Consider the following 10,394-nt stretch of genomic DNA (forward strand, 5'->3'; position numbering starts at 1 on the left):
ATGCAATTGTACACAAGGACTTTTAAGATACTATACTACTAAAATAGTAGAGAATGTAAAGAAGCATCAGGTCAAGTGGAAACCCAGATGGATAACAATTTCAGCCTTTGGCCCTGGATATCATTCCTAATATAAAAAATTCTTCAAAGATTTGCATCTATACATCTACATACAGAGAGAGGGTTAGTCCCGGATGGTGAAATGAAGATTTGTTAATTTTAGTTAGCTTCAGGAGGTCACAGTGAGAACAGAAGTGTGCCCATCAGTATCCTTTGGACAGGGTTGAAAAACTCCCTATACACATTTAAAAATTAACACTTTATCAAACTGTGCCTTAAATTTTTTTCCTTTTCCTGGAATTGTACCAAAACTTGACAGCAGTTAAGCTGTGGGTGTGCAGAAGCACTACATATGATATTTACTATTATATTCCTTTAGGTAGTTTCCCATTAGTCTGCTATGTTTTGCCTATGTTTAAAATTGAAATTATTTTGGCTTTGGAATTTGCCACTTTGTCTTCCAATTTCATTACAAGTTTCAGCTCTCCACCAAAAAAAAAAAAAAAAAATCTACTCCCATGCAAAAAAATTAATTCCAACCTTAAAAAAGTGAATTTGATTTTCTGTGGCCTTTCATGTAACATAATGTAAGTACTGTGTGCCATTCTCACAAAGACTTTAAATGATAAAGGGCTGATAAAACTGAGCAACTATTGCTTTTGCTGTATTAGTTTTATTCCTAAATGCTGCTTTATGCTAGTTTTAGATTCATCAGTGTTTGGTTACCTACACAGGTCACTTCATAAAATGAGACTGGCTTTGAGCCACATTATCAGTTGCTCTCTATTTTCTTTCCGAAAAGAAGAAGAAAAAAGTTTTAAACCCCCTAAAATACATTCCATGCATGTCAAGGTCTGTGCCTTCTGAGTGCCTATTCTCATTAAAAATATACCTTTGTAGGACTAATCCCAAATGGTTTGATGACAGAGGTCATGCAAGTGTCATTTTTCAAACCTGTGTGAAAATCCATTTTGAGCCATCTTTCCCTCTTATATTTCACCTCATTTCTGGAGCACTTATGCAGCATACTTACTTAGCTAAAGCACAAAATGTAAACAGGACATCCTCTCAGATAGGAGATCCCAACATGTTGAAAAGTATATGCCTTAGTTCTTAATCAGTTCTGGAAAGTATCCCAAGACTTCCACAAAAAGATACTGTTTCTGTTAATGTGGAACATAAACTTAGCCCTTAACATAAAACAAAACCAAACAACATCTGTCCTTACAGTTTGATTGTTTGTTCCATCCTAGTATAATTATTCTTGCATGACAGCAGCCCCTGCAGGCTATAGCCTTGCTTACTCTACTTTGCCCTGAAAGCACGCCCAGCATTTAGAGATGAAAACACTGTCAGAACTAGTGAACATTGTTTTAGAAATGCTTACAGAACAGTCACATTTTTATAATTATCTGGGATTTTTTAAAATAGCATTTTTTCAATCCAAGTTGACTAGGAAAGATTTGTACTTCCAAAAATCACAGGTCTTTGCAGAAATCTCTGAAGATTCCAATGGGAAAAAAGGTCATAGTGGAAAGATCAGTTTTTCACCCCCACTATTCATTCACAGGAATAAGTATTTCCTCTTATGTTTGATCATTATTTTAAGGCTTCTTTGCAGTTTTTTTAACTAGTGGCTATAAAATCTGACACGGGCATAAGAAAACAGGGAGGACATGCTCTAGTCATCACCCGTTCAGGTAGTGCAAAGACAGCAGAAAGACAAAATGGGAAGCAAATGACCTTCCAAAACAAAAAATGATGCAAGGAAGGAGGGTACACACCAGAAGAGTGCTATTTCTCCAATTATAATAACTTTTCCAATATTTTCAGTAAACTTGGCACTAAAGCAATATGCAGTTTAATCCCCTGCGTGAGCTACTGTATACCTGGCTGAACACATAACTTTCTGTGGATCTGGATCTGCAGAACTCCCCCAGGGCAGTACTACTTTGTCATAGCCACAAGGCTGTCTCTTTTTCTTGAAGGATATATGGTCTGCCTGGAAGACTGTCAGATCTAGTCAGGTGTGAAAGCTTGGTCCTACAGGGATCATAATAATGTAACCTAATCAGAAATCTCTAACACCAGAAACAGGTTGTATCTTGTCTGCATTCTCTCAGTGACGTGATTCAAATCCTAGATCTGATCACACAAGACTTGATTAAAGTTCACAGCTAAAGAGATGACTGAATTATCATTGTTACCTGTGTGTCTGATCATAAAGTTGCAAAGGTTTTCTGCTATAAACATCATTATGATAGTGGCTGTAGTCCTTCCTTACTTTTTTCTGTGCTGTTCACACAGCATGAAAAAGTGACACCCCTTGTTTTTGTGCTAAATGGGAAAGTTCATGGCTCCCAGCATGTCTAGTTTCCCATTGATAAGTTTGTCTTTTTGGGGCACTATGGAGTTGGGGAAATGGCTCTCTGAGTCAAAGTACTCCTCCCATTTCATACAGTATTTTTGCTCTGAGCCCTCCACGCTTTCTATCATCACAGAGGCTGTGATTTCCGTTTTTGTTTTAGAGATCAGTTGCACAAACATTTCAAGTATAGAATTTAACAAAGTAAAATAGAGTATTTTCAAAGTGAAAATGAATAGTTGCTTTAAGATCAGCAACCTGATCCTACAGTTTGTTTATGTTTCTGCAAGAAAAAGAATTCACTGAAACCAGAGTCAGCTTCACACACAGTCTGTGTGCCTAAGAAATTGCTTTGGAACGGGATGGAGCTTTTGTTAAGGACCAAATTTTCAGCTTTCCTTATAAAAGCATACAAAGGAAGACTTACCTCTAAAGACTCATGGCTCCTAGGCAGATTCCTCACAGTCACAAATTTCCTTTTGTAGGAGGCTCACTCTGAAGAGAACAGAAGCCACAGGTCATAGTTAACATAGACTATAGCCCCGGAAGTCTCTGTCAAAATTATAAATAAATCACATAGTCACTACTTTTTCCATCAGCGACCCAAAAGTTAGCAATAAGTTATTAGCATTCCGTGCCTTCTAAAAGCAGTGTTGATTCTATCTCTGTTTTTGTCCTTGTGATGGAAGGAACGCTGTTACAAGAGAATTGTCCTCAGTTTTTCTCTCCTCTATTTATCTATGCTTAAAAGCAGATCATGGGATTTAGAGGGCGGATGACCCACGAGCTGTAGATTGTAGTTCATTCACTTCTGTATGAGCTCTGGCTTAACTCATTCAATATTGCCACAGTCGGTCTGTGATGTGGAATGAACAGAAAAACAAAGAGCTGGAAGAAGGTAAAGATTTGGCACTGTCACCTTGAAATTTGTTAGTAGCCTAAGCTTCATTGTGCTTTTTAATGATAATTTCTTCGTCAGTCTTTAAAATTTGTGGCCTTTCAATTGCAATATTGCAAGAACTAGCCCTATTGAAACACTCTTCTATGCATGCTATTGGTAGGGCTACGACACCCTGAACAAGCTGCTGTTTCAAAAGTGCTATTTTTGAAAAATAAGAACAAAATAAAAGAGCAATTTGATTGATTGTTTGTTTAATCAAAGAGCCTAATTATTTTAAATTTCATGGTTTTAAGTTCTTTACGTATCTGTCAAGTCTTCATCAAGGGAATTATCCCTGTCACATCTCCACTGTATTTTTGCCATCATTTGTATTCATTGGTTCATCAAGAATTGGGCACACAGTAAACAGGACTTGTAATATCTGAACATCTACTAATTAGCAGGGGAACCATACTCTTTTTGGGATTGTGCCAAACATCTGAGAGCTGGAAGTGAAAGGATCTTTCCCTGAGAAGGCCTTCAGCTGCAGAAATCCCTTACAACCCATAACCCTGAGAGACTAGAAAGTGCTAGCACAGGCCCCAAAGAGCATCAAGTGCAAAAGGAATATAGGCAGGGCAGCCAGGGGACACACTGATTCAGATGTCCCTCCTGAAACTTCCACTCTTAGGACTTCCATGGAAGTGCCCATGGTGAGTGATTAAATGGGCTTTTCTGTTGTACATCCCCTCAGCAGGACAGCTGCGGAAACATCCCCTCCCCTCTGTAAAATGAATCATCCCTGGACAGAATGGGAGAAGCTGTTTATGCAGCCCTTATCACACAAGGATGTGCTAATATCTTGACCTGCAAACCACAGGACCACCCAAACCTCTAGCAGCTAAGCTGAAATGATTCAGTTATAATTTATCTTGGGAGGTTTCCTCTGCAGTATATTCACCCTTGAAGGAGATGAAGAAGACACATCAATTTGCCCATTTAATTTAGAAATGAAAGAAGAGGATCAAATATATTGTAAAAAAGCTCTCAAAAAGTGAGATTGATAGCACAAGGCATGGTGTCCTAGATGCCATACTCAGAGGAAGATGGAGATGGACAAAAAAGAATTACACATAGTCACTCGACACGAAAGAAAGATTAAATAGTCAAAAATGGGAAGTAGGGAAAAGACCACATGTAGAGCCTGGGAAGAAAAATCAGTCCTGGCAAGAAGGGTTTGCATGTCTAGACTGTTTCCCCGTAGTACAATTTTCCAGACAAGCAAAGTTTGTAGAGTCTAAATCCTCTTCCTTGTCAGCCAAAAATTTTCTTTTTGGAGATCAGCATACAAATTGGATGAAAGCCTTATGTTTTGGCTGAAGGTATTGACATAACTTCGTGAAGATAAAGTTGTTGGAGAATGTACTGGGAAAAATATCCAACAAAAAACCAGCACTTTCCTTTAAATGTTCATGGTGGCTGCTGTTCACAACTAAGAGTATTTGTAAAAGCCAGAAAAAATTACAAAATATTTTACCAGTTCTGAAAAGTTCTCATCATTTGCAATGTTTCTATTGTAATAAATTGGAACTGCTTGCCAGAAGACATCTGAACCTATATACTGGACATTACAGTAAAATATGTGTTCAAAAGGTAAAAAAGTGTTTACATAACAACTAGCAACAGGTATTTCTCTTAGATTCAGCACATCACACAGTCAGTTAAAAGTGAATGTGATAAACTGGAATAAGCAATATCTTCTGATAATTCACAGCAACATTAATGACATTGCCTGTTAGTACTGGGGGTTTTACACCAATAGCTGAAAGATATGTTTGGTGTACATCATGCTATATTTGAAGAAAACCAGAAGGTTTCTTTCCCCTTAATGAAGCAAAAAGCTAGAAGTCAGAAGACCAAAGAGGTACTCCATATTCCCACTGCCAAAGAATATGTGAGAACTGTTAACATGAATTACATGATTCCTAAGGGAAATCAAGGGTCATGAGGATTTGATATGTAGCAAGGAGCATGACATATTATTTTCCCTCTTATCACAAGACCAATTTTATAAATACACTGGTCTAATATATCACAGGAGTAGAGTTTACAGGACTTCTGACTACTCAGAGAGACAGTTCAAGTCAATAGAAGCTGCAGGGGTTCAGCTTCCTGAAAATCAGTCACTGGTAATGTAAACCTCTATCAAGCATAGATCGATACCAGTTTTTTTGAGCATACAACATAAATGTCTTTTAGAAGAGGACAAATTTAAACATACTCAGAACATGTAGAAACATTTTTCTCCCCTTTAAATGTAAGCACAAACACATTTTAAACGAAAAAGCTTGTAGAAACCCAGTTTTTTCCAGGTATCCAGAAAAAGCTGCATACTTTCAACAAAAAAACAGGGATCAAGTTAAAAAGTAGAAGACAGTTTTTGGATAAGGATGTACTGAAAACTTATTCTCTTGTTAAAACAAAGGGAAATCTCTTATGTCAATAGCTCCCAAGAGATGTCCAGGATGGACATGTCAGAGCACCCTCATAGCCTCTCTAGAAACGCCCAACTATACCCATTTTCCTTTTGGCTGCACCCATCTACCCCTACTCTTTAAAGTACTCGCTGAGTACCTGAAAATTTTGAAAACCCTCCTCCTGCAATACACTGGGCTCACCCAATCCAGGTTTAGTGTTCATCAAGATTTGTACCTTGCACCTGCCTGGTGTTGTCCTTGGCTTTCCCTCAAACTACTGAGAGCTGCCTGTGCACAGCAGGAGAAAGCATAAACCCAAAGCATATGATGAAGAACTTCAACAGATGGGCTCTGGCAGATCTTTCTGCACTACTGTAAGATTTTACCCACAGATGACTGCTCTGTTTTTTGCTTTAAATTACAGCCCTATGGAAGATTTAGCAAAAAGCAGCATGTATCCACAGCTGAGCCTGTGTTCATCTTAACTATTTGCTCTGATGGCTGTGCTAAGGCATGGGCATGTATCTCCTTTGTCAACATCTTCATTCCTAAATCTTCTTCAGAAAGAGAAGACATGCAGACAGGTCTTATGATATACAAATTGTCATAAGAAGAATGGTCAGAGCTTGTCTGACTGAGGCCCAAGATTAACCTCAGCTTCTGTATAATACCAGATGTATTTGCTACCTGGGGATTACAGGTATATGCTTCAGTGGCAAGGGGACAGATATCTGTGACTTAAGTTTTCTGTTTTCTGGTTTTTTTGCCAGTCTTTTGTGTAGTTCATTGACTCAAAAAAGTAAATGTAGCTACTGAGAGGGAGAGGAACAGTAATGGAGAGAGATATACAGACACACACAAAGAGGGAGAGAGGGAGGAAAAAGAGAAAGGGAGGGTATGGGAAGAAAAGGAGAGGGACATACTCCATGAGTAAATATATAACAACGTGATATTATATAATGGCTTCAATAACTTCCCTACTCAGGAGATTAGGAATGTCATGATTGTTTTCCTAACCTGAAAGTATTTTTCTGGGAAAAGGTGAAAAAGGCATTCTTTTTAAAGTTGTTGTGGGACTCTTAGGTGGCATTGTCTCCGGCTATATGTATATCCATGTATCTGTGTAAGCTGTAATTTACAAAACCATTCTGCTCCGCAGCCTATTGGCGGACGGAAGGAAGGAAAGAGATCAGTGGAGAGGAATGTTTAAATAGCTTCTTGTTTTTTACTCACAGGACAGATGGCGTGCAAACGAATGAAAAATAAAACCCCAACTGACATTGTATAGCAGCTGTGCACAGTGTCAACTACGTGGTCCAGTGGATAGACTGTTTTACTAGAAATGAGGGGGCTTGGGTTCTCAGCCTAGACACCTACATTCAAAATGGTTGTACTTCTGTAAAAGTCTCTGTTTCTCAGTTTCTTCATTACCAGAATGGAAATATTTAGATGCTTTATGAAGAAAAGGACAAAAGTAAATGAGGAGACCTTAGTTTTTGTGGGAAAGCAAATTTAAAGCACAAAACATTTTATTTAACTAATGAGTGGTCACATTATGAAGAAAATTGGGCTTTTTCACTGCTCTACATTTTTTTTCCCAGTAATCAGTATTAAAATGTAGTGATACCCTTAATAAGCTTAAGATTTTGCTCACAGCTCCAACAATATGAGGTTCATAAAGTTCAAGGTACTACCCTGGAAAAAGAAGGAGCCATGAATTACTCATTTCCTGGGGAGTTTTATATTTTTTTCCAGAAGGGCAGTTTTTCCTCTTTTGGTCTGCAAATTTATTCTGTAATGTGGTTGACTCTCTCCTTTTTCTAGTCGCTGTGCTGGTATTGTTCTGATCAGACTGTGTCATTACATGCCAATCTTTTCTGCTTTAAAGATGTTTTGGTTTGCTTGTTTGTATGCTTTTCCTTCTTAGTCATTGTCCTTAGGCCCCCGGAAGAGTTCAGATAATCACTGTGATCACAGCCTAGTCTGAGAAGGCACAGTTACCTCCCTACTCGAGTCAGAACACAAAATTGATGTGAATTATGTCAGTTTCCAAAGATTCAGGGCTCACCACAGGGATTAACTTGATTTTGATTGGTTGCAATTTTTTCAAAACAGAGTGGGAAGACTCTTTCTCATACCTGCTATACTCTTTCCTATCAAGCCAGTATGAAAAAGCCACGTTCAATTTTCAGAGTAGCAGTCAAGATAACATTGTGCCTCTCTCTGAAGCTTTGGAGGCTATCAGCATAGAAAGGAAGCCTGTGCAAGTTTAAAGCTGCAATGATTGTGTTCAGCTACTGCCTCTTTGATATACCAGATCTTCTGTTTATCCACTGGATTTTTAAGGGTGGGGAGGAAGTATGGCTGTGATATGATTTAAGATGGTAAGTAAAATAGTAAGAGAGTTTCCCTCCATTCTCAGATTCTCCCTTTTCTTTGAAGGACTTCAGGACTAATTCTCTCCATGGGGATTTACACCTGAATGAAAGAACACCTGTGCTATTGCATTCTCATAGATAATAATATATATCTAATTTACATAGAGTTTTCTGTTTATTAATCTAAGGACACAGTTAATTTATCCTGGATAAAGCAGTTAAGTATGATGAGGTTCAAGGAATTTCTATGCTATGAAAGATTTGTGCCATAAATTAAATTCTTATTAACTGGCTTGCCTAGTGTGCTTGTGGCATAAAGGGCCATGATATCACACAATGGCATTGATAATAAAATAGGACACAGATATCTTCTTAATATTATCCAGTGAAATAACTCCATCATACATCATGTTATCAATATTTAAGATTCTCTAAGAATATAAATGATATTGGCCCTATATGTAAATGTAAAATGCATCTGACATTATACTAATTACTATAAAATAACTGAAGAAAACTTATTTATTATTGCAGTAGCGGTGGAAGTGATGAAGTGGTGCAAATGCAATGTTTATCATACTGTACACATTTAAAGTTATGACTGCACAGGAACATTTCTCAGTTAAATGGTATGTGTCAAAGAAAACTCTGCACCAAACAACAAAGAAAGGAATAAATTTTGTTCCATCATCTTTTTCTCTTTTGTTTTCATTTTTTGAACTGGATCCCCAGTGTAGCCCAGAGGATACTTTATTTATGTCCCTGCAGTTCAGGGCCTACAAACTAATTCATCATGTTTTTGCTGAGCCTCATCTGCTATGGATGAATGACCCCTCCTATAATTTTCTGAAGTCTGTTTGCCATTATGTAGATTAATGCAATAAATACACATGTGTGCACATGTGTGTGTGAAAAAAATGCATTTCTGGAATTTACTGTGCTGTGTCCCACAGCCAATCCATACAGAATTTCTAATCTAGCACTCAGTAAACACAAATGTCTCTCCAGTAGCACAAGGAAATTGTGCTATTAAGTTATATACATTTTTTATTTAAATGCTATAAAATAGATATTAGTTTGCATTGTCTTTTGCATGCAGCAATTCAAATCAGATGTAAAACTTCATGTTCCATATATATTCCCACCACTCATATATGGTATTCTCAGAAAGCCCAGAATTAAGTAACAGACCTGGACTATTTTGGGTCTCTGCTGATTTTCTCTACAAACCAATGCTGTTCGATTTTGAGTTTGTATCTACAGCTGAATGTGTTTTTTCAGTAAGTATGTGAAAAAGGATAAGGTTTCAGAAAAGGGTAAACAAAAGGACTGCAAACCAAATTCTGCAAAAAAAAAAATTTCACAAATAAATTAATAGTGAGGGATAGCCTAATCACTAACTAACAGGTTTAGTCATATGACCTCTCCTGCAAGCACAGGAAAATTTTGTCTCACCCAAATAACCTCTCTGGCCTGAGTAGAATGAGTCCAGTTTCTATTTAACAAGGAATTGAATATTTCCAGGGTCAAGTTGTTTTATTTACTGGCTGGTGAGCTCTACGATCACACAAGCAATCTGATGGAGTAGATGTTTGCCAGTGTTCAATGTCTTACCAGTTTTAGCATAAAAAATCCGAAAGCAAAAAACAAATGAGTACCAAAGAAGCTGCTCCTTAAAATGCTAGCTTTTGAAGTCTTTAACATTCCTGCTTGAAACAGAGTCATTAAGGTTTATCTCTGTGGATATTTCCAATTCTTCAGGTATGTTCCATACATAGTTTAAGTCATTTGATGAATAAAAAGCTGGAAAATGAACTTATGGAAAAGAATGGCACAGCATGTTAACTAAATTCATTTAAGGAAATTAAGTAAGAACCCCCCAACAATTTCAGCTGCTTCTATCTGGTCTAGAAATTCAGTTCTTTGCTCTCAGTTTTGGTCAGCAACCTTCCTCACTGATGAAGCTATGAGATGATAATGTCATTCAATAACTCTCACACCCTTTCCTGCCATTTGCCAGTGCAGGAAACTGAGGGTTTTCTTGTCGTGTGGACAGGGAGGAAATATCCAGCAACCAAATACTGACCCTTGCATGCAAACAGGTCCATATCCTCTTCCCGCCTGACAACTTCCTTCCTGCCTGCTAGGAACAAATCTACTTTTCATTTTTCCGGAGTTCTTTATACAGGCCACTCAGAATGCCCTTGGGTAGGGACAAATATTTTATTAATGTAA

This window comes from Serinus canaria, chromosome 5, assembly GCF_022539315.1.
Source record: "Serinus canaria isolate serCan28SL12 chromosome 5, serCan2020, whole genome shotgun sequence".
Taxonomy (NCBI): Eukaryota; Metazoa; Chordata; class Aves; order Passeriformes; family Fringillidae; genus Serinus; species Serinus canaria.